This window comes from Prionailurus bengalensis, chromosome A2 (assembly GCF_016509475.1).
Source record: "Prionailurus bengalensis isolate Pbe53 chromosome A2, Fcat_Pben_1.1_paternal_pri, whole genome shotgun sequence".
In the NCBI taxonomy this organism is placed as follows: Eukaryota; Metazoa; Chordata; class Mammalia; order Carnivora; family Felidae; genus Prionailurus; species Prionailurus bengalensis.
The window spans coordinates 165815233-165841709 of NC_057348.1; the positions used below are offsets into that span (position 1 = coordinate 165815233).

Here is a 26477-nt window from a genome sequence, read left to right on the forward strand (position 1 = left end):
GGTCCGCAGACCCGGAGCCCGTGGCCGCCGCCTCCTCACAAGGGGGCCCTGGGGACGCGCAGAAACGCACCCCCCCCCTTGGCGCGGCCCGAGTGGGCCGGTCCCGGGAAAGAAGGGAACGCGGAAGCCCCTCCCGTCAACACGCGCGGACGCCCGGGCGGCGCACGCGCGCGGCGGAGGGGGCGGGGCTTGCCGCCGGCCGGCGGAGGCGATGGCGGCGCGAGCCGGCCTCGGGCCACAGGGGAGCTCACGTCGCCGGCTGCTGCCAGACGGGACCCGAGGTAACGCCTCAGCGCCTGGGGCCGAGAGAGGCCGGGTCTCGGGTGCCGGGTCCCAGCTGAGGGGCGGACGCCGGACCACGTTCGGGACCGAGCGCCACGGGCGAGCCGAGGGCCCCAGGCCCCGCCGGGGGGCTTCTCCCCTTCGCACCCGAACCCCACTTCCGCCGACAGAGGCCCGGCTCCCCTCCCCCTCTAGCCTCCGACGGCGGCCCTCCGTGACGTGCGCTCTCTGACGTCATCCTGGCGGCGCCGCCGTGACGTGCGCTCTGACGTCACCTGGCGGCGCCGCGGAGCCGGCGGGAGCGTGCGGGCGCGGCTGATCGATGAGTGTGACCGGCGGCCCGGGGCGGGCGCTGTGGCGGCAGCCGCGCTGGGGCCTCGTCCGGAGGCGGTCGGGAATGGGACCCGGAGGAGGCCGAGGCCGCCACCCGCTGTTGCGTCAGCCGCTGAGTACTAGGCGTTTTCGAGTCCGTGTTGGTGAAATTGGGGTTCTGAAAGCCCGGGGGATTGTGAGAGTTCCCGCGGCCGAGGAGGCAGGCGTGACCGGCCTGTGTTCCGTCGGGCTCCGTCGGGGGGTGGGGGGGGGCTGGGCTCCGCGGTGCGCGGCTCGCGGGCGCGTTCCCGCCTTCCCGCGCTGCGGTCCAGCGCTGTTACAGAAATAATCCACTTCCTCCTCCTCTTCCTCTTCCTCCTCCGGTGCACGCCCGACGGTGTGTGCGTTGTCGGTCGTGATAGCGTTGTAGGTTCGCTGTCAACTGTGGGCGCAATAAATGAGTCCACACGGAACCAGAATTCGCACGCCCTCTTGTTGTGTGAGAAGACTTTCCTTCTTTCCTTAGCTCTCTCCTTCTTTCGTTAAAACAGCCAACCAAGCACGTAATTTTTTAAAAGACTTAAAGCAAACAGGTATTTTATTTTCGAAGTTAGAAACGAACTTGCAACATTTAGCAGGAGAAATTGACCCTGCTGGGGCCTCAATGATTCAATAAGGCAGATTATGGAAGTAAGCTATTTAGTCTAAATCTGCATTGTTTAAAATCTCATCAGCCTGTCAAAACTGCAAGGCATCCCAGGTGAACTGTGCCAAGTCCCGGTCCGTGCACGCGTGTGGGCCTCACAGCACGGCCCGGGGTCAGCAGCACACAAAAGGGTGTATTTCTAGAGTTGTATTGCCAGTAAGGAAAAATAAAAACCTTTGGAGGAAATCTGATTTGGTGTGGGTGGTGGATGTTCCGAGGAAGTCTACAAGACCGGCATCTGAAGTCATCAAGGCGAATCCGTCTGCCGAAAGACCAAGTGGCAATTCAATTTGAAAATTAGCATTAAAGGGGCGCCTGGGTGGCTCAGTCGGTTGAGCGTCCAACCGCGGCTCAGGTCATGATCTCGCGGTCGGTGAGTTCAAGCCCTGTGTCCGGCTCCGTGCTGACAGCTCGGAGCCTGGAGGTGCTTCGAATTCTGTGTCTCCCTCTCCCTCCGCCCCTCCCCCGCTGTTGTTCTGTCTCTCCCAAAACTAAATACAACATTTAAAAAAAAATTAAAAGAAAATTAGCACTAAAACATAAAAATGATTTTCACAAAGTTTCCTGTCTATAAGATGTTCGTGTACAAAGTTATAGAATAAAAATACCATGTTGAGACTGCTGTATTTTCTAAACAAATAGATACTTCTCATTAATTTCTGTGGCACTTAGGAGAAGACTGTTCAGGTTACTAACAGTATCTATTCATTAAAGAGACACATTTCTTTAACTTGGATGCAGGTACTAGCCTCGAATATGACACTGAGCTTTATTTTTACACTTAGGCGCCTGGGTGGCTCAGTCGGTTGAGTGTCCAGCTCATGATTTCATCCCACAGTTCATGAGTTCAAACCGCAGAATTGGGCTCTGTGCTGACAGCACGGAGCCTGCTTGACATTCTCCCTCTCCCTCTCCGTCCCTCCTCTGCTAGTGTGCTCTCGCGTGCGTGCTCTCTCTCAAAATAAACTTTAAAAAAATATGTTTTTACGCTTCTCCCAACTAACTTCAAAGCACGGTCATTTTGCTGATGAAGTCTTAGGAGGATAAACAGACTGATGCTAATTTGGAAATAGGGTAACATTTCTCATTTTCTATTTTGCAAGTTAAATAACCTGAGGCTACAAAAAAATGAAATGTGAAATTGAAAAAGCAAAAGTAGAGTTGGGAATACTTAAACTGTACCTACTGGTGGGAATTTGAGGCATTATTTAGAAAAGTATCTCCAAGTGGCTTTTTAAAAATGCATCTCTATGTTGGGTACAACAATCTCAGTCCTGTTGTCGTATTTTGTTAAACTGGTCACACACCCCTTAAAGTTAGACGTTAGCAATGTTTAGCAAACCTTTCATTTGGGCTTATAGACTACAGCATTTAACCTTTTTCATGAAAGGAAACGCTTAAGTCAGGCACAAAGAAGCCATTTTGTCACAGGGAAACCTGGGACCCAGATGTTACTTCTTTATGGGAAAGGTGCAGTCAACCCAGCACAGTTGCCACCAGCAGTCATCCAGCTGTTTAGTAGATAAAAACTAGAAAACACAGGGGCACCTGGGTGGCTCAGTTAAGTGTCCAACTCTTGATATCGGCTCAGGTCGTGATCTTAGAGTTGGTGAGTTCAAGCCCCAAATTGGGTTCTGTGCTGACAGTGTGGAGCCTGCCTAGGATATTCTCTCTCTCTCTCTCTCTCTCTCTCTCTCTCTCTCTCTGCCCCTCCTCCACTTGTGCTCTCTCTTTCTCTCTCTCTCTCTCTCTCTCTCTCTCAAAATAAACTTAAAAAATTAGAAAACAAGTAAAAAAACAAATTATCCCAAATCCCATCCCCAGAAGCAACACTTGAAATCCTTGCACTGTCCCATCCTTAAAAAAAAGTATACCGTAGTACTCTTCTGTTGCCACTTAAAAAAGGAATTGTACCTCCTTGTCAATAAATAATAGATCTGCATTATTTGATGGATACACCATACTGTTTTTTTTAAATAAAATTTTTAATGTTTACTTGTTTTTGAGAGAGAGAGTACAAGCAGGGGAGGGGCAGACGAGACACAGAGTCCGAAGCAGGCTCCAGGCTCTGAGCTCTCAGCACAGACCCTGATGTGGGACTCAAACTCACAAATCACAATATCATGACCTGATCCAAAGGCAGACACTTAACCAACTGAGCCACCCAGGCGCCCTAACCATACTCTGTTTTTTAGTGTACTTGAATTTAATCAATTCTGTATTGTGCTTTGTTTCCAATTTAACAATTACAGTGCTCCAGTGAAGCAGTCATCTTAAAACATGCATGCATGTGTAATGTACTATATACAGTTCCATGCTCTTAAGTCAGAAACTGTGGTCCAGACCTGTTCCCCATCTCTCTGAGCACAGTGCCTCGCACACAGTGGGTGTATTAGTCAAGAGGACTTGGGTCAGTTGTTCTCGACTATGGGCAGTTTTGCCCCCCAGGGGGCACTTAGCAACATCTGGAGACATTTTTGATTTTCATGACTAGAGGTCGGGTACTAGTGGCATCCTGTGGGTAGAGGCCAGGGAGCTGCTAAACATCTCAGAATGCAGAGGACAGCCCCCACAACAGAAGATAAACCGTGCAAAATGTCAGCAGCACTGCTGTAGAGAAATACAGTTTAAGATGATGTAGCAAATCACATTCCACCGAACTAAGACCTTGAAATTTTCTTGCACACAACTTGGTGGCTTGCTCAAACAGCTTTCTTCCAGATGGGCACCCAGGACCTCTGTCGTCATGTGGCTTTGCTGTCTGAGAGCCATTTCCTTTTAGCTATACACACCGAGAGAAAGCACGGAGAACATCACGCAGAAGGTTCTATGGCCAGGCCTGGAAAGAGCAGCATACTTCTGCATCCAACTACTTTCATTGGCCAAAACCTAGTCTTGTGACCCCAATCTAAACTGCAAGGGAGGCTGGGAAATGTTGTCTTCTATGCATCCAGGAAAAGGAAATGGGATTGTTGGCATCTTGCCAACTTCTACCATTTTTAGTTTTTAAAAAAAAAAAAGTCTACAAATTAAGATTAAGGAAGGTGATACAACATCAAACAGGGGCAGCTGGATGGCTCGGTTGGTTAAGTTTACGACTCTTGATTTTGGCTCAGGTCACGATCTCACAGGTTCATGAGTTCAAGCCCTGCGTTGGGCTCTGTGCTGATGGTGTGAAGCCTGCGTGGGATTCTCTCTCTCTCTCCACCCCTCCCAACTTGAGTGAGCGCGCGCTCTCTCTCTCTCTCGCTCTCTTTCTCTCAAAATAAACTTAAAAAAAAAAGCAGAAATTGTTAGATATTTAAAAAAAAACATGTTTGCACATAGCTACTCAATAGGTATTTGTTGAATAGGGTTCTTGACTATTTATGGAAAGGATGAATAGTGTTCTTTTAAAAAAGCAATCAGGTATTTGTTGAAGGCCTGCGTGGACACGCTGGGTGTCTTGTGTCATCTTACGCCCACCCTCAGATCTACGTTCCACCCTTCACCTCGTTCTCGGTCCCAGGACGCTGACCTGACTGGACTGTATAGTCTCCCTCGTCCTCTGCCCCTCCAGGTGATCTTGGTGAACAGGGAAACCCAACAGAGTTGAGGGGAGGGAAGGCAGAAGACTAGGCCGTTTATTTTCCAAGTTCTGCATCAGGTTGGCTTGAGCTCGCAAAGGAACCTGTTCTGTACAATTCTCTCCTTCTGGGTTCTGGCCACCTGGCCTTCTCCTCATCCCTTTGGGCCTAGGCTCTTCCATTATCCATCTATCCTGCCTGCACCTTCGTGAGTAGTGCCTTTACAAACTAACTTTCCCAGATAGTCCTAATTTGGGTGTGCGCCTTGAGTTGCAACCCTGGCTGATACAACAGACAGGAAAACCTGATGGGGACGTTGCAAATTGTTTTCCTTCAAATAAGAGATTACATCTGCCCTAAAAAACCTGAAGATAGTTGGGATACGCGAGCCTGGCGCTAGTGGAATTAAGGGTAAATGCAGCAGAGATTTAGGGAAGAGGGGCTCATGTGCCAGGATACCTGGGGAAACCTCCTTGGATGGAGTGGATAAGAAAGAAGTGATTCTCGGAGGGGGAAATCACCGACAAGGCATGTGAGGTCAGAATGCTGGCATTTCTGGGTACAAAGTTGCACATTTTAGATAATAAGTTCTCAATTATTTGATACAAGGAAAAATGCGGAACAATACAAAACAAATAGGCTATGTTCAGTATACGAAGAGCCTGGATCCCCACCCCCACCGCCCTCCCCCCCCCAACCAGAGCAGATTGTTGAATTCGAGGTATAGAATAATCCTGTAGCTGTGGTAATAGGACAAAACAGCTTACTAATTATTCAGAGTTAAGTACTCTGGGACAGGCTGGCTGTAGGATTAACTGTTGTTTCATTCATGGCCTTTGAAGTGTGTGGAAATAAAACTGTCCTGAATAGCGTTGACCATTGATGTGAAGCAGTGAACAGCATTAACCCACCAAGAAATTAGAACACCCCCATTCATAGCCGTTAAAATGAACGAGTTAAACATTCGCATTTGGAGGGAAGAAGTTGTGACCTCTCAGCAGCCACTAGCACTTTGTGACAGCCACCTTGATCGTATTGGCTTGACTTCATTCCTGTCAGTGTTCACAGGTACCAGCAGCAGGAAGAACACACGGAAGCAAAAGCGCCCTGAAATTTGGAAGATCCCCCGCAAATTGGGGCCACACGCCTGCCTGTAGGTGAGATCAAGTGTCTATCGAAGCCCTCTTCGTCAGGACGATTTTGGGTGCTGGCTTTTGGGAATCTGTATTGGCTTACCTCCCCAGAGCGGGTCCCACAAGAGGGCCTTGACCGCAGTGCCCCATGCTCTTGGCAACTGCATGCAGTATGAGAATAATGGGCGGAGAGTCCAAAGCCTTTCAACGGGATACCTGCTTAGATATTTTTACAGCACTGCCAATGACACCTGAGCACCACGACCTTACTCTCCACGCTGTTGTTACCCAGAGACTTTCCCGAGGTTACAAATGTATAACCAAAGCTCGTGTTGACTGGCATGACGGTCTAATGTTGTAGAGAGAGTTGTGTCCATCTCACGGTTCACCAACTGCGTAATAAAGACTCTGAGGACCTGGTCCTGTGCTCTGTCACACTGACAAAGATTGCCACAAGCTGGCTGTAACTTCCTGACTTGTTCCTTCTACTTAGACCTATTTTCATCTCCAAGATACTGTGACTCCGTCTCACCTCTTGAATAGAATACTCTGAGCATGAGAAACCTGAGGCCCAGAGAACTGAAGCAACTGTCCCATGACCAGTTACTAGCAGAATTTGGGCTAAATCCGTCTTCTTGGACTTTAATTCATTCTTTTAAAAATTAAAAGGAACAAGGTTTAACTTCATATATAATCGAAGTAGAAGAAAGGTAACCTCTAAAAATACCATTTATGGGATGGAAAACTGAGCTTGGCATTGATTTAAAATAGTCCACCGATACATTTTTTGCAGCTAATATCTATTCCTCCTCTGGAGTCGGCTGAAGATGAAGAGATGGTTGTTACATCTAAGTCCAAAACTTCCTGATTTTAATGTCTTGTGTCAGTTTTAATTTTCTGATTTAATTAGTTTCCTAATTAGAAGGGGTTAAATTAATTAACCTCATTATTTACTATATATTTAATGATTTCTCCCCTATTGGGAGTTACTCAATTTTCAATAATTGGAAAGCTTATGACAAGAGGGAATATTGCCAAGTTTTACACTTACTGCTTGCTGATCAGCAGCAGGAACAGGACAGGCTGAAGGGGACTTCAGGTGACCTATCAGGTACATGCAAAGGCTGTTTCCCACTTGTTTTGAAACATGGTGCACGGAAAAACTTGGGTCGGGATTCCATAATTGCTATCAACTCTGAGTGGCTATATCCTTTATTTCAAAGATATCCTGGAACATAGGATTTTATAAGACATAGCCCTAGTTCATGACAATAAAATAATCATGAAGTTTTGGATAATGCTAGATAATTACAATGAAAAGGAGACTTTCAGAAATTGCCACCCATATAAATGAAACACTAAAATATTCAGATTTTCCTCAGACTTTGTTAATGGACAACCTCAATGGCATTTGGGAAGACATAGTAAAATCATAGTCTAATATCCACATGGCTTGTGGAAATCACACAGGCCTGTTCCTATGTATAGATATAAGCAATTTGTGGATAACAACGTTTGAAAGAAGTAATATACAATGAAGAACACAAACGAGGCCCTATCCATACAATGGCTGAATTTTTCTTTGCCCACTTTGGAAGTACAGTCTAAGGCAGATTTGGGTAATCTGTCCTCTGCTGTGCAGAGACTAATGGAGACGGGAGGCAGCTGCTCATTTCTCCATGCCTCTTCATTGCCACTTGCACATAGCACCACCACTACCTGTGAAAAGCCCAGACCCACAAGAGGTGACGTGAGGAAAGCTTGGGTGGTGGTGCAGGTTTAAACGCACACCTAACATATTTAGTAGAACGAAGTGGTCTGATCATAGGAAATTCGCTTCAGTTGAGCCCTCAGGTGCGTTGCAGCAAGGACTTGCTCAGCAGTCCAGACACACCCATAGAACGACTGGGTTCCGTTCTAGAAGCAATGCCAACATGAGTTGTGTAGAGTGACCGAATTCACAGCGGGGAGATGCTATAGAGACTGGGATGATTAGGGAGAGCCTGGTAGAGGGCCCGAAGGGTAATAGGAAGAGGACGAAGACGTCCATCCTGCTGGGAGCAGCAGGCCTCAGCAGAGGCCAGGCCCGGAAGCAACATGGCGTTTGGCCTGGCAACTCCGGAAGTGAGGACGATGGTGTGGCGGACCTCTGAAAGGCAGCAGCAAGCAGAACATTGAAGACCTTCAGGGCACACTGTGTAGGAAGTAACAATAATTGCCCATATTTATCATCGATCAGAATCTATCTATTATGAAGGCTAAATCTGAGACAGTAGAAGCTGGTCTTTAATTTGATCCCATTTGGAAAATACTGGCCGTGCTCAGTGTAGACTCTGGGTCTACAGTACTCCGTAAGTGCCAGCTGCACAGCGCCCCCTGCTGTGGCCCCACACTCACCGTAGCTTCTTGTTGCCTGTGGAGTGAAGTTCAGTCCCGTTAGCCTGCCTTCCATGAGCTCCACGATCACCTGTTATTCTTTGACATACACCCCATCCTTACTCCCCAGAACTGAGCACCCCAGACTTATATCTGCTACTCCCCTTCATTCACGCTCTCTTCCCACCAAACTGGACTACTTTCTTCAATCACAGCCACAACTCTCACCTCCATGGCTTTCTACAGACTGTCCATCTCTCCATCTGGAATGACCCCCTCCAATTACACACCTATGCAGATCTTACCTCCTCCTCCCATGGCCAAGCTCAAGTGCCCGTTTCTTGAAACATCTCTCAAGCCTTGAGATAGAAATATTTGTCCCTTCTATTTATGATTACAAACAAATCATGTAAGTGAAGGCTCTTTGGCACGGATCAAGGATGACTAAGCTAATCAAATATGAGAGAGTTTACCTCAACCCGTTGTAATGGCTGGTGTGATGCATCTGTGAACCATTTTCAAGGCAAGGAATACAACAGGGTAGGGAACCTAAATGTGATAGCTTACCTCCATCCCTATATCTATATATAAAATACCAAAAAGACTTTATTTTGAAATACTTCATCATCTCACACCCCGTCCCCACGTAATCCTTCCACGACTAACTGAAACAAGTCTTATTTCCCTTAATGTGTATTTCCTCCGTTGTTTGATATGGTGCCCGATGAAGAGTGGACAGTGGACACATATTTAAAGAGTAGATGGCTGCACTTTGAATGAATTAATATCATTGCTAAGGGTGTTGAGGCAGCATTAAAGACAGTCATCCTTGTGCAAATTTAAAACTTAACTCTTCTCGTGAAGTTGCTATGTTACTGGCTGTCGGGTTTTATTTTACAGATGGGGAAATGCTCAGAAAGGTTAGGTCTTGGGTCAGCAAAGTCTTTTTTGTGAAAGGCCAGGTAGAAAATATTTCAGGCTTTATGATCCATAAAGTCTGTTTTGATTTCTTACCTTGGCTGCTGCAGTGTGAAAGCACCATGGACAGTGTGCTTACCAATGAGCAAGGCTGTGTTTCAACAGAACTTTATTTGCCAAAACAGGCAGTGGGCCAGATTTAGCCTTTGGGTCTTGGTTTGCCGACTAGGGGTGTGGGGGCAGGGGGAGGGGCAGGGCTCCAGGGTTACAAACTTGAAAGTGGAAGAAACAAAGACTGACACCCAACAGGTGTGAACTAAGCCACCAGCCTCACAGCCCCAGTCTGCACGCTTTCTGCTTCACTCTGATAACTCTCTGCTCTCCCGGGGTCTGTCTGAATGCTTGACCATCAGGAAAACAGGGAGATTAGGGCTAATTAATTAGTCCAGACTTTGAAATCCAGAGAGAAAAGGGCCTCATATTAAGTGCAAATCATCATCCTAAGTAATATGTTTGTGGCACTTTCATTAAATTTTCTCTCAAATCTTGAAAAATATGTATCTCCTGGCTGCCAACATTTTCATCTTAGTATAATTATGAAGCCTCCCCAAATAATCATTTTTCGGTTTGTGATACTCAGTGGGGCACAATGCCAGCTGCTGAGACCTGACCGAGCTGTTTGAGACTTATTAGCACGGCACAGGTGAAAATGAGTAAAGTCTTAGTGAAATTTGTTCATAGTGTGTTGAATATAAATGCCTATTGTCTAGTGGCGTGCGTGGAGAAAAAAAAGAGCACTAATCAAAAGAAGTTAAAATAATTCCGTGTCAAGATAAATATAGGGATTTAGGGACATTTTCCCAAGATATTAATAAAAACCATTTTGGTTACCAAATACAAGCCAGACATTTCAACATGTGATAACTGTTTTTATGAACAACATGTTCACAAACAGAAAATGGTCACAAAATTAAGTATGTGGCTCCTTAAGTGAGTTAAATACCTTTTTTTTTTTTTCCATTTCCTAACAGGAGCAAGTATTTTGGACCTGAAGCTTAGAGCAAATCTAGGGACTATGAATCTAAAAAAGTATCACTCTTTGTTTATGGACTAACTATTCCTGGTCAGTTCTACAGACACATTTTCTAAGATACTAAAAACCCAATGACATCAAAGTTCTAATACTCTCCTCTGTTTCCTAGGCAGGGTTTACAAGTAACTCTGAACTCCGTTTAAATCAGTTCATCGTCTTTCCTTGAACACATGCTACCCCTTCAAAGACAGAGACCGCAGGAAGTGGCTTACCAGTTCAGAGCATGGAGGCTAGAGGATGAATCAGAAAGAGAATTGCAGGAAAGAAGCAGCTGATGTCCTTCAATTGGGTGGCAGTGACTTTCTGTTACTTCGTTTGTAACAGAAGAATAGCAGAGAGTCACCTCCATGAACACAAAAGCAATTTACTTTCAGAATTCTTGGCCCAGGAACCCTCTTCAATTACTGAGTGATTTAATAGAGTTCCGGATAATTCTAACATGTTTCTAAGTGGGAGAATTTGCTTAACCTATTTGCCTATGTGTGACAGCTCTAAGGAATTTCACTGAAGTACAGAAAATGAGAGGAATATGCAGACGGTGTTGAGTCCCGCATTCCACTGCTATGGAAAATTTGCAGAGTATTGGGTGTGTGTTATAACATCGTAAACACTGAATTGTAAGTGTTGTAATTTATGGATTTTACTCCATTCGCCTACATGTTCATTAGGCTCAGAGAAAGCAGGTTCATTTAGATCAGAGAAAGCAGGTTCATTTATATCCTCTTTAGCATCGGAATTTACAGATTCATCAGAGATTAGCGCACCTGAAACTCAATCCGTCGGTGTTTGCCAGTTTGCCACAGCCTGTTCTGGGCAGCACCTTCTTGGAACCCATCCTGGGAACGGTTGCTTATTTCCTGAATCATTTCAGACATAAAATGATTGAATTTCAAGGCTTCTTGATGCTGAGTGAAGATCCAAAAATGCAAGTAAAATAGGCTTTACAGGGACTTGAGCGGGGCCGTGTCAAGATTTCCCTGCTCCATACACTAGTCTTCATTTTCTTCCTTGGTGCCCTACCATCCCCTCTTCTGTCTTACTTGACTCGGTGTTATCGGTGATCTTCATTTCTTTGGTGCTCAGATGGGAGCCATTTGGGGAAGTTGGGGTCGGTAAGGTAAAACGTGCCAGAGGAAGGTTTAAATCCAGAGGAACATGACTTCTCTCACCTTGCATCTTGCAGTAATGTTTTATTCGTAGTAATTACATATTTGCTCAGATGTCCACTCCTATCAACAAAAAAGAAAAAAGAAAGCCTGCTTCTTCGTATTGCCACTTAATGTCCCTCGATGGGCCTCTATTACCTCGCATCAAGTTCCCGGACCTGTTTTTTTTTTTATTTTATTTTTTATTTTTTTAAATTTACATCCAAATTAGTTAGCATATAGTGCAACAATGATTTCAGTAGATTCCTTAATGGCCCTTCCCCATTTAGCCCATCCCCCCTCCCACAGCCCCTCCAGTGACACTCTGTTTGTTCTCCATATTTATGAGTCTCTTCTGTTTTGTCCCCCTCCCTGTTTTTATATTATTTTTGTTTCCCTTCCCTTATGTTCATCTGTTTTGTCTCGTAAAGTCCTCATATGAGTGAAGTCATATGAGTTTTGTCTTTCTCTGACTGACTAATTTCACTTAGCATAAGACCCTCCAGTTCCATCCACGTGGTTGCAAATGGCAAGATGTCATTCTTTTTGATTGCTGAGTGATACTCCATTGTGTATATATACCATATCTTCTTTATTCATTCATCCGTCAATGGGCTTTTGGGCTCTTTTCATACTTTGGCTATTGTCAATAGCGCTGCCATAAACATGGGGGTGCATGTGCCCCTTCGAAACAGCATCCCTGTATCCCTAGTAATGCAACTGCTGGGTCGTAGGGTAGTTCTATTTTTAGTTTTTTGAGGAACCTCCATACTGTTTTCCAGAGTGGCTGCACCAGCTTGCATTCCCACCCAGACCTGTTTTTCTCTTATTCCACCCAATAATAATTTGGGGGCATCTACTGCTGCCTTCCCGACTTGAGTATCCCTGTTCTTACAACTTACAGCTCCACATCTGTCTGGAGTGCAGGGGATTCTTTGTTCTCCCGTGCCCTGTGATTAGAGCCAGTGGAGAGCTATGACAACCTATGACTAGCCCAGATGCTTGCTAAGGGCAAAAAAATTACACAATGGATAGGGGGAGAAGGAAGTTGTAAACTCCAGCCGTGACCACATGACCAGTTGTAGAAGCAACAGCCTCACCCAGACTGTTCAATCAACTCCACAGCTGTGGGAGGTTCAGTTGCTATGATGAATTCGTCATCCTATCTTGCGTTTGCTCCGCTTATCTGGTTAAACCTAGATGCAGGGTCTGTCGTATACAAATTCATGTGCATATACAACTTCCTGCCCTCTTTTCAGGTGAGAACAGAGAAACTTTCCTTTTGACTCTAAAGCTTTGGATCTTATCCCACCTGCATACATCCTGAATTGTGTATCACTCATTCTTTCTCTCCCTTATATATTCAACTTCTCTTTATTGGGTCTTCCAAAAATCTTTTTTTTTTAATGCTTATTTGTTTATTTGACAGGGAGGGGGGAAGTGCAAGGGGGGGAGGGGCAGAGAGAGTGAGAGAGAGAATCCCAACACAGGGATTGAACCCACAAACTGAGACGACCTAGCTGAAATCAAGAGTTGGGTGTTTAACTGACTGAGCCACTCAGGTGCTCCCCCAAACGCTTTTAAATAAGCTCATGCTTTTATTTTTTTAAACTTTATTTATTTTGAGAGAGAGAATCCCAAGCAGGCCCCACACCATCAGCACAGAGCCTGATGCATGGCTCCAACTCACAAACCATGAGATTATAACCTGAGCTGAGATCAAGAGTCAGACACCTGACCAACTGAGCCACCCAGGCACCCTTAAACACCCTTTGTAAAGTCCAAACTCTCTGTTAGCCTGGGTCCCTGAGCGACCACAAGCAGCACCTCACAGTGGATGTGGTGTGTGACTTAGAAAAGATTGTGAACCATGGCAAGTTCAAATGCTGCTGCAGGAGAGTCTAGCTAAAACTTGCAAGACCAGAGATACAAGCATGAACATGGACAGGTATGAAGTTGGCTCTCGATAGGTGAGGAAAAGTAGTTGGGAGACGGCCTGCTAGCCTACAAGTGGTACCCAAGCACCAGGATAAATAAAAGACAACCATGTCTTCATACTTGTACCCTTCTCTCAAGGTTCAAAGTCAACAGAGGGAGCAATGAATTTGTCAAACCTGGGTTGACGCCTATCCTCTCTTTACACCATGATGCTGACAGAGGGGCTTTGAGTCTTTCAGTACCTCCAAAATAGGCAGGTGTCTCAATTTCTTGTTCCTCTATCAAGTGTCTACAGTGCTGGGTGACAATTACCCCTCCATCACTGGGGTTTTGTCTTAGGGAAAGGAAAAGGATTCTTGTGGCAACAATAACAGCGAACAGATTAGTGTATTTTCTCTCCCTTTTTCTACTTATACGGCTAAGCAAAACATAATCGTAAGTATTTCTGTCCCTTTTTATTTAAAAAAAAAGGTAATTTCACAACTAGTTTCCACTTAATATATCATGGCATGCCTCCACGTTAGTATGGATACTTCTAACCTAAAAAAAGTTATACAGTTCATATCACGGTTCTACCATAATTAATTGAACCATAACCTGAATGCCCACTTACAGAGAGAGCTCTAGTTTTTTTGCCCCCCTCAAACAACACAGCAATAAACAGCTTTGTCCTACAATTAAGAACTGGTGCTTTTATTTCTGAAAAATTGAGTACTGATTCTCAGAGAAGGATTGCTGGATCACAGAATATACACTTAATTTTGGTAGGCCCCCCTAGGTTATTTCCTCCCCAAAGTAACTTATATTTCCACCAGCAGTTTTCATTACTGTCAGCAGTGGATAGGATTGTTCATTTCCCTGCACTCCCATCAACTTTAGATGTTATGCTATTCTTCACCCATCAGATTAGAAAAATGAAAAAGATTTAAGAAAGTAAACTATAGCATTTCTCTATCTGCAAGGGAGACTGGTCACCTCTTCATATCTTAATTTGCTTTTAGCACAGGAGTTATGCTCATTTTTAATTCATGTTCTATATCAGGAATGCTTTGCAAATCCAAGCCTCTTAAGATGTCTCTGGCGGCAAGTGTGTGTGTGTTTGTGTGTATGAGAGGATATATACATATACAAATAATATATATTCACACGTAGACAGGTGTGTGCCAAAGGCAGCAAGACGTGTGTGGCTGGTGAACCTAGGTTATGATATGTGGATTCTCATTTCATTATTCCCTCAACTTTTCCAGAAGTTTGCACATTTTTCAAAATAAATTGTGGGAGAAAGGTAGTCTCTCCAGTTGCAGGTGGGGTATATCTTGCGTCTCTGGGTTTTCCAAGACTCAGACCTGGGCTGGCTGACTTCTTTACCCATCACTCTATGTGTCCACTGATTTCTGGCTTCCTGCCTCCCTGGTCCCTGATCTGTAGGGTGTCTCAGCCTTTGGTATTCACCTGCCTTCCAGTGCCACCCACAAGCTAAATCCAAGGAGCGTCCAAAGTTTGGCAGATCTTCTCCAGCAGCCGAGCCTCTCTTTATGACTTGCTTGGGGCACTTGCACCAAGTTATTGCACACATGCTCCGGGGTGACCAGCAGTCCCGATTTGCCATCGGAAAGACCTGCATCCTGGGAAATCCCTCAGACTGGAGCAAACTGAGATGGTTGGTCACCAACAACTGCCTGCCCAACCTCTGTGAGAGAAAAAGTTACCCTGACCCTTGTTAAAACAGTAAGGAAGAGTTTTTCAATAGAGGAGAGAGATTGGGCTCAACTCCGAACACCTCAAAGACAGCTGGGGATTTCTAGCCAAGGAGAAGACTGAGGGGTCAGGGTACGGAAACTACTAAGAGGAGGCATCAAGGATAGGGGACTCTTGCTAATGTGGCTGAAGACAGACCAGGTGGGGAGGAGGACCTTGATGAGACGTCAAGGGTGGGTGGGGTGACCTAGCAGGATTCTTGCTAAGACCAGGCCGGGTAGACCCAAGATAGGACTAACCAAAAGGAGGGCTCCATGGATCCAGACAAACGGTCCATAAAGCAGAGTCTCTGTTGCCTCCACATTGGAGAAAGGGCCGCCAGTCAGAGTTTATAACTGAATCGGTGGCCCGAGGACTGTCACTGCCATCCGAAAGTGAGATTGTTGTTGCAGAGTGGGACAGGTGGCTCCGAGGACACCAAGACCAAGGGTAGGAGGGCCGGTCAGTGCCGCCCTGCTCTAAGCACAACCAAGGGGGGGTAGGTAGTCCATGAAGACTTTACAGCATTGTTAGTCCCTGTATGGTTAACCCATAAAACTGTTACATGTAGCCTACCAGAATTATTGTACCCATATTGTACCCAATTATTGTCACCAAGACCCAAAACCTTTTAGTGACTCCTGCAAGTCTTCCTGGCCACAAGAGAACCAAGGTCAGCCATCAGATCTCACAGTCGGGCTAAAATGTCAGGAAGTGTTTTTCACAAACATCTTCATTAGCCAACGTGGGCTTCGGATAGAATTTTTTTAAAGGGCATTTACATATCTAGGAAAATGGCCATTCAAAGAGAAGTTTTGTGACCTAAGGAGGGAAAAAAAAAACCAGAAAACAAGAATTTTTGCTTGTAACACCATGATGGGCCTCAAAAAACATGCTTCTTACAGAAAGATCTACTTATATTTTACCTGAAAAGGGCTCAGTAGTTATTCTTCGGAAGCTGTTGGTGTAGTAACTCCCCGGAGATTAACATGAGTAGCTACAACTGGTCAGGTAGGTTTAGAGTCAGACAAACAGCCTCGGGGAGCCGCAGTGGGTGGTGGGACCCCAGCAGACTCAGGTTTGATTCATTGATTGGCTTAAAAACTCCTGCAGCACATAAAGCTTAATTGGGTGCAGAGAGAGCTGGGGCCCTAAGACAATGATGACGAAGGCAACTGCACCTGCTCAGAGTTCCAACACGACCGTGGATCTTGGTGCTTGAACAAGACATCTGATTATCTGCGGAGCACAGGTTATGGTTAGAAGCACATGCCTGCAGCCGTTGAATGCGCGGTTTCCTCTTCAGTTCTTGTAGACGATGCCGTTCGTTGATCTGCAGGATGGACGTCAAGCACGTGAACGCGAAAGGGTAACGCCCCCCTGCCCTGTGAGAGTGGTACTGTTGTCCCCTGACAATACAGAGTCCACTTTGCCAGCACAACTTTGTGGATCTTAGCGGGTTAGAGCTTTGAGAGTTCTAGAACTGACCAGTGCTAGAGTATATAGCAAAAAAGCAAGATTTATAATACAGCGTCATCACTGAAAAGCAGGAAAAATCACATGAGAGAGCGCCAATGATTTTAAGCTTTCCCATTTAACTGTCATTAGCAACCCTACTTTGTCCTCTCCTTTCGCTGCTACACGGACCAGAAGGCTAAGTATGAAATTTCCCAGCCCCTTTTGTAGCAAGCATCGGCCACGTCCTACAATTCTTGCCAGTAAAACAGAAGTAGGAGGCTACCATGGAGGCGTTCTGGGGGAAAATCTGCATTCCTGGTTCCCTGGTTTAGGTACGGAGTGCACAGGCAGAGCTGAGCAGAAAGTTGCCCTTCTTCTTTTTAATTAATTAATTTATTTTGAGAGAGAGAGAGAGAGAGAGAGAGAGAGAACAAGCGGGGGAGGGGCAGAGGGAGAGAGAGAGAGAGAGAATCCAAGCAGGCTCTGCACTGTCAGCACAGAGCCTGACTCGGGGCTTGAACTCACCAACCCTGAGATCATGACCTGAGCCCAAACCAAGTCAGACACTTAGCTGACTGAGCCGCCAGGCGCCCCTGCCCTTCTTTGTGAGCCTTTTCTTTCTTCTTGTACACGGGCGAGGTGCTTGGATGTGCAGCAGGCAGTGTGAACACACGAGGGGGCAAGCCTGCCTGTGGAGGACAGCGGGGTGCGAAGACGGAGCTGAGTCCTTGTTGGTATTGCTGTCACGACTCTAACCCAGGGCCACTCATGTGATGACCCCAGTTGAAACCACTGCTCATTGGGCATTCAGTTACCTGTAGCTGACCACCTTCTTGGTTCCCTACGATAATTTTAAAAAGGCTGAAGAACAGGGGCACCTGGGTGGCTCGGTTGAGCGATCAACTTCAGCTCAGGTCATGATCTCACGGTCTGTGAGTTCAAGCCCCACGCCGGGCTCTGTGCTGACAGCTCAGAGCCTGGAGCCTGTTTCAGATTCTGTGTCCCCCTCTCTCTCCGCCCCTCCCCCACTCATGCTCTCTCTGTCTCAGAAATAAATAAACATTAAAAAAAATTTTTTTAAGGCTGCAAAATAGTACACAAAGCAGCAGATGGTTGCCATAGGCATACGGCATTATGCTTTTAAAATTTTATTATAATGTACTGAAGCACGGCAGGATTTAATATTGCTAAGAGGAGTGAAACGTGTGACATTTTTAAATAAATATTCTTTATTTTTAAATAATTTTAAATAAATGGTTTCATGACCATCATGAGCTCTCCATTCTGCTGAAGGCAGTTGTTGCTGGAGGACATAATCTGAGAGAGACAACTAAAAACATTTTTTCAATATTTATTATTGAAAGACAGAGCGAGACAGAGCATGAATGGGGGAGGTTCAGAGAGAGATGGAGACACAGAATCTGAAACAGGCTCCAGGCTCTGAGCTGTCAGCACAGAGCCCGACGCGGGGCTCGAACCCACCAACTGCGAGTTCGTGACCTGAGCCAAAGTCGGACGCCCAACCGACTGAGCCACCCAGGCGGCCCAAAGAGACAATTTTTTAAATTAAACTTTTTACTTATTTATTTTGAGGGAGACAGAGACAGCGTGAGTGGGGGAGGGGCAGAGGGCGAGGGGGGGAGAGAGAGAGAACCCCAAGCAGACTCCGTGCCGCCAGCACAGAGCCTGACTCAGGACTTGAACCCACAAAAACGAGAAATCGTGACCTGAGCCGAAATCGAGAGTTGGCTGCTTAACCGATTGAGCCGCCTGGGCGCTACTGGAAGAGACCATTTTAAACTGAAAGATACTGAGCTGTTCCTACCGTCGAGTTCTTTTTTTATTAAGGCATAATATATCCACAAAGCATAAGATCAAGTAACATGCACAAGTCACACTTGTACAGCTGAAAGAACTTCACAAGGTGGGCACACCTGGGAAATGAGCAAGAATTAGAACACTAGCCCCTTCTCGTCACTGTCCCCCCAGACCACAGCTAACCACCCTGATTTCTGAGGCCCGAGAGTCATTTTCCTGTTAGTAGAACTGTGCACGTGGAAAGCCGTATTCAGTAGAATCCTGTGTCTGTCAGCCTTGGCTCAAAATTCTGTCTGTGAGATCCATCCCCGTTGTAGGACGTAGCACAGGCTGCTCGTCCGGTGCTGGGTAGTATTCCATGGTGAACGTGCTAATTCACCCACGGAACTATCCGCAGTTAAGGTCCTATGGCCCAGGACTATGAACTATGCTGGCTCAACAGGATGGTATGTGGACCGCTGTATCAGAGGGTCAGAGCTCAGGTGAGTCCTTGGAGAGTGGTGCTGGCTGAGACCCTGCAGGCAGGAAGGACGCGTCCACATTTGCAGATGAATAGGTGCCCTCCGCAGGTGGCTGGTTCCAAGGGAATCAGTGTGAGACACTCTGTGAGGGACTGGTTGATCTCCTCAGGGGATGGTGCCGGTCTGGGGGCTCAGGATTGGCCTCTGCTATTGGCAGGTTGGATATCAGGCGGGGACAGTGACTAAATGGGGCTTGGTGGGAGGGAGTCTATACTGTTCTACCCATACGGAGTTGTCTTCCCTTCCGCCATGGCGTCCCCACGCAACCATTATCCTGCACTAGGCTGGCCCGTGACAGTCCCCAGCCAGTCCCCAGCTGGCCGGGCCATTCTGCCATCAGTATTTCGCTCTGTGGGGTTGCCCTTGGGAGCATGTGAAAAGTAATTTAAAGAGAGAGAGAGAGATGTTCCCATTTCGTGTGTTATTCCCTTCGGTTCATCCATGTGCCTGCTTCCACAGACCAACTTCATCCCAATCTTCCACCTCCGAGGCCTTTAGACCCTGCTCGTGAGTCTTTGTATATTCTTTCTTCGGGCCATTTCTCTTTCCACACAAAACGGATGGTTGGTACGCCACCTAGAGCTCTGCCCATTGGGGGATATACCGTCTCACGAGCCCACCCCCGGAGCAGAACGCCAAGGTGACCTCTCTGTGAGCCACTCTCGGCTCCTCTCATACCCCTTCCACTAGCCACGTGGCCGCGGTTTTGCGCTAAGGGGCAGGCGCTCACACGGGGCTGACAGATGACAGGGTGGTCTAGGGCACCTGCTTGTGGAGCTTCCTGGTGTTTCCATTTTTATGCGGCTTTGCTACCAAGCCCACCCAATCTCGCAGGTGCGTCTGCACGAATCAGACCACGACGGCGATACCTTGTCCTGTCGCCACTTAATGTCTCATGCTCGGATGCTCTGACTCCACTAAAGCCCTGGCACACCACAAGCTGCTTTCCCAATAACGCTTTCTGTGCAGATGGCACGACTTTGCATCAGAGCAGTTTATACTGTGACTCTTTTACTGGTGTTCACCACACAATCTGCATGGAGTCTCCTCCCATCCCAGGTACGTCTCCTACCATAAAGTTTGCCGAGTCTCGAGGCCACGCAGAAGGGCTGCTTTCCCTGCCACCAGGAGTCTGGGACAGATCCCTTTCCTGCTGTTAGCCCCAAACAGAGCTGTCAGCCTCTTCGTGTCACTGGATGTAGGAATCAGAGCAGTATTCTCAAGCATAGAGTATGCTGCCTGTGGCATCCAAAATACCATGCAGTTAGTTTGCTTCCCTTTTAGTGGTGGGAAATCCCAGATGCAGTAATCTTTCTTTTACGTTGGAAGGAATGTCCTGCCAAGTCCCGGACAACTGGACCCCTGACATCTTCACTGATATAGCAGTTGCCTGGATCTTCAAAGGGCTTACTTCCTGCCCTATGCGGTACACATCCTTTACCAAGGACTGACAAATTGCCATCCAATTCTATTAACATTCTGCATTAACACAGTGGACCGAGGTGATATTCTGATGAATACTGACGACAGCCATTCTCAATTTGGGTCCCAGGGCCTCCTTTACATTCTTCAGAATTCTCGAGTATCCCGGAGAGATTTTGTTTACGTGAGTTTCATCTATATATGTTTCCTGGAATATAGTTTTAAATGGACAAATTTTAAACACATCTGTGTATTAATCTGTTAAAAATAAAGTAATAAAGCCATGACATGTTTACATAAATGGCATAGCTTTAGGAAAAAATGACTCTATTTTCCAACAAAAATTTTGAGTGCCATTGTTTAACATTCTTGCAAATCTTTTCAAGACACCTGGAACCTTGTATTTGTTCCTGCACACCATCTGTTGTGGTACGTTATTTTGGCTTAAGTTTACAAAGAAAATCCAGCCTCATAGAAATAGATAGCTGGAAAGTGGAGGGTGTTTTAATAGTCTTTTCAGATAATTACGGATATGTTTTTGTGATGGTATATTGAAACTCAGTAAGTGGTAGTTTCTTAAAGGTTTGTTGTAATACGGAATCTGAAGTCCTATGGTGCCCTTTTTGGACTCCGTTAGGTTGAAGCCCATTGGTCTATTTTGCCATTTGAAATGGGTCTTTTATTCCTCTCTGATTGTGCACCATCGCGCACTGGTCATCGGCTCACTGAATTCTCCAGATACTCCAGATGTCAACACCTTTCATTATATAATGTCAAAGACTCACATTTGTTAATCTCACCACCAATCTCATCAGAAAGGTCGTTAAGTATTGGGAAGCTGTCAAGTTCACGGTGGTGGTTATGAGTTTTCCAAAATTCTAATTTTCTCTCAAAAGCTCACATTTCATTATAGGCAACAAACGCTGTCGGTTGTTTTGCCTGAAGTGAAGGCTCACTTCATTCATCTTGAGAAAATATCTACCAAATACCCAAGACTCAGTAATGATAGTTTATTACCTGTCAGTAGTTCCTTCAAGTAAAAATGGTGTTTCCTTAAAAAAAAAAAAAGCGCTTTTCGTTCAAATCAAATGATCACATGCGTGCTTTTCCTTCAGACAACCATCTTCTTTCAGTGTATCCTAGAAATGCCATATGTGTACCTTCCGACTTGTAACATTGACTTTTAAAAAGATGTGTACTGGGCCGCCTGGGTGGCTCAGTCGGTTGAGCGGCCGACTTCGGCTCAGGTCATGATCTCGTGGTCCGTGAGTTCGAGCCCCGTGTCGGGCTCTGTGCTGACAGCTCAGAGCCTGGAGCCTGTTTCGGATTCTGTGTCTCCCTCTCTCTCTGACCCTCCCCCGTTCATGCTCTGTCTCTCTCTGTCTCAAGAATAAATAAACGTAAAAAAAAAATTTTTTTTTAATTTAAAAATAAATAAATAAAAAGATGTGTACTCAGGGGCATCTGGGTGGTTCCATCGGTTAAGCATAGACCTTCAGCTCAGGTTATGATCTCACGGTCCGTGGGTTCAAGCCCTGCATGAGGCTCATCAGGTTCTGCGCTGACAGCTTGGAGCCTGGAGCCTGCTTTGAAGTCTGTGCCTCCCTCTGTCTCTTACCCTCCCCCGCTAGCACTCGGATCCTCTCTGTCTCTCAAAAATGAATAAAAATGTTTAAAAATTTTTTAAAAAGATGTGTACTCAAAGGTATGGATTTGATATAATTAATAATATATAGTTTAATCTATTGATATAATAAATTACTTATAGTATAAACATGCTATATAGTATTATATACAGTATTACTTATACGTATAATTTATTGCTTATAGTAATATAATTTAATATAATTGATGCTTCCTTAGGACATTCTTCACTGAAGCTGGCAATTTTTCCTTTAGTTTTCCTCCTGCGAGTGCATGGCGGCGAGGACTCTCATCCCACTGCTCTGATGTGCGCTCCAGTCCCCGCTCTCAGGTTTGCACACCACTGCCTCCGCACCCTCGGTGAAAATGTCAACCCAGTGACAAAAGCAAGCCGTGTCTTAGTGTTATTGTGAAAATAGCTTTGACCTCATAGACCTGCTGGAAGGGCCCGAGGGGCGTCTCAGGGTTTGTGGACCCACACTTTGAAAACCATTCACCTAGAGGATCCAGGATCCTTCAGTCCATTTTATGACCACGAGAGGGAAAGTTAACATAGCTCCAGAACAAGAGCATAAATGTTTGCCATTGGCTGTTCCAAGTGCCTGTTCGAACTGCTTTGATTCTCCTGTCTGATGGGAGTGGAAAACAGCTCAGTGACCAGGCCAGTGGCTGGCTGCATACCGGGTAGTGAAAGCTGTGTTAATCCACTCCAGCCGGCGTGCCAATTCAGCTGCACCTGCATGGGCTGTGCAACTGTGCTACTAATGCTTGATTAAGTTTGTGGTAGATCCCTGTCATCTGCCGGGATCCAGCTGATGTTATAGGGATTAAGTAGTGACTTCCATGTGGATAAAACAGGGAGGTGATAATCTCTGCCATTTCCCTTCAGCTGTGTTGTTGTTATTTGCTGTCTTGGCTGCCGGTTGTGGGAGGAGTTTTGGAGTCTCCCTCTTGGCCTTCCCTATCATAATAGCTTTTACCCCACAGGTCAACAGACCGATGTGGGGCTCTGCCAACTACCACAAATGCAGTCTAATCTTCTGGGAAGTGGAGAAATAACCCCTGGGGAAGGTTCACTGACCCAGTGCATCTACCCTGACCTGGACCTTGGCCTCCATTTGTTGGCTGGCCTCCAATCGCTCCTGCTCCAATGAGGAGGCCATAGTAGCTCTTTGGATTCCTAAATATCAGTGTCAATTCAGACTGTGTCCAACAGTCCTCGGAAGGTCTGGATGCTTCCTTTCCTCCATGCACAGTTACCTGTGATTATAGCTGTCAGTTCTTTGGGAGAAGGACTGAGGATATTTCTGAGTACACATAGTACTGTGTTGTAGGGTCACTCGTCATAGGCACCTGGCTTCTCTTCTCCTTCAGTCCATGGGTTCTGGGCCTGAGAAGTGGTTCAGGTGTGACGACTGGGCATAAGACTATGTCTCTTTTACTAGGCTATCATCGGCCTCCTCATCACCCATGCTTGGTTTATTTTAAGCACATGCCTTATGTAGTGCTCTGGTCAGCTGCCCATCTATCTAGACTCGAGGTTCACTGTGTTCTTTTCACCATCTCCATAGCTCACTGCAAATTGGCCCCTCCCACCTGCCCCTATGACTTTGTTGTTTGTCACAGTAATTATGGGAGGAGCACCATATTATCCAAGAGGTGCAACTTCCACAACCACGTCCTGATATTATTTTATAGGATTTCAATAACAATTTAGCATCTACTTATTCCTGACTTCACCTTCTTCGAAATAACTAGGCTTCAAAAAAAGTACAGCGTCACTGCTCTGAGGTTAGAAGTTAACTTCATTTTTATATTAGCATGTTTCCACTCAGATAGCCTTTATTGTGCCTACATCAAACACAAACACCAGTAGTTTACTTGGGAGATCATTTTTTTTTCTGATTTTGTTTTTTTTTTCAGCAAATATTTATGGAGCCTAATACATTTTAGGCTCTTTGTTGGGTGTGATAGGAAAACAACAATAAAGAAAAGCTGTCTGACTTGAGATATTCATTATTCAGCCTAATGAATTGCCTATGACTAGGATAGTCAACCTGTTCATGTAGCTCATCCAGAAAGACATGGAAGGACAGGCCAGTGGTTTGTCGTCAAGATGAAAGGGTTGAGCAATGGCTTATTGCCCTGGAGCTCCTCTGAATGATAACCTGTCATCCTTGATACATGTTCTCCCGGACAAAGTCTGTGTGTATTGCCCTATGAGGATGCACCCAGAGAATAACCCATTGTTAGTGGTCTCCAAACTAGGTACATGCCCCCAGGTGTGTGTAAGGCAATCAGTGGGGGGTTGGGCTGAAAATAATGTCTATCTGTGCCCTTTTATCCTTTGAAAAAGGAAACAAATACACTCTATCATATATAATCTGGATTTTGACTAGCAGGTTTATTCTTTTGGTTGCATGATATGTATGGAGCTTGAGACATCCTGAACGAAAAGTAAGATCTCCACCGGCTGATGGCACCTTGTTCTTTAGCTTTAAGTCTATTGTGACCTGTGATTGTTTTCTACTGTTAAGTAGATTAGATGAACAAAACAATAGATTTTTTTTGTATATAAATAGGGGCAAGCAGTTGTTTTAAATGTGTGGGGACTACTGTCTTTTCAGTTATAGGCTAGATACATACTTATCATCCCATCCACAATACGTTGCCATTTTCTTCCTAACCAAACAGCAAGCCTAGATTTTTCTGGCCATTGTTAAGCATATGGAGAAGGTAAGCCTTCAGGCCATTCAGACTGGCTTCTCTGGTTATTTTTATTTTCTCTCACCTTTGGAAAAAATGGTTGGGAATCACATTGAGTTCTGTAAATTGCTTTGGTTTTTCCCTTACCATTAAATAATCTCTTAAGGCTGCTATGGATGGAATTGTGCCCCCCATTCTTATGCTGAAACCCTAAACCCCAATGTGGCAGTATCTGGAGACAGTCTTCAGAAGGTTAAATGAGTTCATGAGGGTAGGGCCCTTATCCAACGGGACTGTGGGCTTAGAAGAGAAAGATTGATCTCTCTCTCTCTTTTTTTCTCTCTCTCTCTTTCAACTTTCCGCAAGCCATGAAAAGACCCCTCATCAGAACCTGCCCATGCTGAGACTCTGATGTCAGACTGCCAGACTCCAGAACTGTGAGGTCAATGTCTGTTGTTTAAGCCACAGTCTGTGGTATTTTGTTTTAGCAGCCCAAGGCAATGAAGACAAGGGCTTAGCTTACAATTGTTGTGAAATCCTAATTATTTGTGTAGTAAAACATACCAATTAAGAGCATAGACTTGGGGGGCACCTGGGTGGCTCAGTCAGTTAAGCATCTGACTTCAGCTCAGGTCACGATCTCACGGTATGTGAGTTTGAGCCCCCTGTCTGGCTCTGTACTGACAGCTCAGAGCCTGGAACCTGCTTCCGATTCTGTGTCTCCCTCTCTCTCTGCCCTTCCCCTACTCATGCTCTCTCTCTCTCTCTCTCTCTCTCTCTCTCTCATAAATAAACATTTAAATAAATCTTGTGGTTTTGGGAAAGTTCCTTCATCTCCAGGATTCCATTTCCTCAATTATAAAACAGGGATAAGGGTTCCTTAATTTTCTTTTTGTGGTAGGACCACACAGGGATATGCATTTGACACCTGGTTTGCCATATAGATTTTATGTAATAATGATGATGCCTTAATGATTTATTGATCTCATGAAATTGTGATGGTTTGGTGGATAGGAAAAATCTTATCCCTCCCATCCTTGCAAGTAGGGTGGAATAAGGTTATGTTCTGCATTTTGATTTTTTCTCACTTTAAACTTGTAATTAATAATCTTAGTTTGGAGGCTCATGGGAGGCTCAGTTGGTTAAGCATCTGACTCTTGACATCAGCTCAGATTTGGGAGATTGAGCTTTGCAACAGTCTCTGCACTGATGGTGCGGAGCCTGCTTGCGATCCTGTCCCCCACTTGCTTTCTCTCTCTCTCTCTCTCTCTCTCTCTCTCTCTCTCTCTGAAAAAAAGAGAATCTTAGTTTATACTTGAATCAAATAGATGCATACCTTCCTATTAAAAAATGTAAAACAAGCATCTTTCTATATGCCAATGATATGGCTTAATCACAAGTTGTAAGTAACTTTAGTAGACAACAGAACTTGTGTCCAGTTATTCCTAGGATGAGCACAAAGCACATTTTATAAAGATGTGTTTTAGTAGATGTCCCTTAATTTGTCATTGTGTTTATAAATCCCCCCACCCATGGGTATATCATCTTGGTTGTATCTTTCATACGTATCTTTTGTTGGATGGTGTATTCATTGGCTAGAGCTGCTGTAACAAAATACCACCACTAAGTGGCTTAAACAACAGCAACTTACTTTTTTCTGTCACAGTTCTGAAGGCCAGAATTCCAAGATCAAGGTGTCATC

The 26477-nt window shown here is 45.4% G+C and overlaps 1 long non-coding RNA gene across 1 annotated transcript; it reads left to right on the forward strand.

The window, feature by feature from the left end:
* Positions 1-180: 180 nt before the first annotated feature.
* On the forward strand, positions 181-25450 carry LOC122488770. Its single transcript, XR_006298694.1, has 3 exons — positions 181-281; positions 22289-22400; positions 25142-25450. It is a non-coding gene; the product is annotated as an uncharacterized LOC122488770 (long non-coding RNA).
* The last annotated feature ends 1027 nt before the right edge of the window (positions 25451-26477 follow it).